Consider the following 1,430-nt stretch of genomic DNA (forward strand, 5'->3'; position numbering starts at 1 on the left):
ATATATATATATATATATATATATATATAATGCACTGGAATTAGTTAATATATTAAAAGATTTAACTGGTTTCTCAATTTGAAATAGAAATGCCTGGCTTATATTGCAGCTGTTTTGCTTCTGACTAGTGTCTGAAGCTTGCCTTATTTTTATTGGGAGTTCATGGTTCAAATTAGTATACGTTTTGAACAGGGTTTGATTGGTAGGGGATAGTCACTTAATTGAGTTTGCAGGTTCCCTGCTATGTCTGTATGTTAGTATCGAGTGACACTGCTTCGTGTCATACAAGACCGACACAGTTGACTGAACAAGTTTAAACAATCATTGCTTTGAATAGTATTTTGTGTCAGGTGTTTGTTGAGAAGGAAAACCTGAAGTTGAGTACAAAGTGCATTAGTATATATAAAGTGGCTGGGATCTATTTTAAAACGGGGGCCACATTTTTCGTTAATGTTTTACGTAGTGTTTTTGGTACGGAAAGACTTTCAAACTTCGTATACTTATCTATTTTGTGTTATAGAACAGAAAAATATTTTTGTATTCGAATTTATTTCATGTAAAAAATTGTCTTATTTCGATAATTTCAACCAATCACTGACAAGTATTCAGTTGTTTACATTTACTCCTTTGGCTGATTAAGCGATGTAAAGCGTATTTAATCTCCATACCTTCGTTTTATTTGCTTTTTTCATTTTAAATTTGCTTTAACCCTAACCCTAACCCTAGGGTTAGGGTTAATTGTTTCAGAATCGTTTGTTTATGTAGTCGGCACTTAATGTATATCGGCTGAATGGACGTCAGTGATTGGTTGAAATTACAGAAATACGACAACTTTAACATGGAATAACTTATGGATTTCTTTTTTTTTTAAGAAGACTAAGAGAAAAAGATGTTTTATATGACACATTCTACCAGTGTTCCAAGTTTCAAAGTATTTCGTTAATGAAAAATGTGGCCCCCGTTTTAAAAAAGATCCAGTGGCTGTATATTTAGCACATAAAGTAAAGTTCGACATGGTTGAGTGAACATGTTTAGTTACAATCAAACACCTAAATATAGAAATTATATTCACCAGTTTTATAAGGACAATTCAAGACTACTTCAACTACAAAATAATCCAACTAAAACAATCAAATTTTTTTCCTCCGACCGGGAATGAACTTTCCCCAAAACTAAACACATACATCATCATCGTTTAACGTCCGCCTTCCATGCTAGCATGGGTTGGACGATTTGACTGAGGACTGGTGAACCAGATGGCCACTACACCAGGCTCCAATCTGATTTGGCAGAGTTTCTACAGCTGGATGCCCTTCCTAACGCCAACCACTCAGAGAGTGTAGTGATTGCTTTTACGTGTCACCCGCACGAAGGCCAGTCAGGCGGTACTGGCAACGGTCACGCTCAAAATGGTGTCTTTTACATGCCAC

This window comes from Octopus bimaculoides, chromosome 30 (assembly GCF_001194135.2).
Source record: "Octopus bimaculoides isolate UCB-OBI-ISO-001 chromosome 30, ASM119413v2, whole genome shotgun sequence".
Taxonomy (NCBI): Eukaryota; Metazoa; Mollusca; class Cephalopoda; order Octopoda; family Octopodidae; genus Octopus; species Octopus bimaculoides.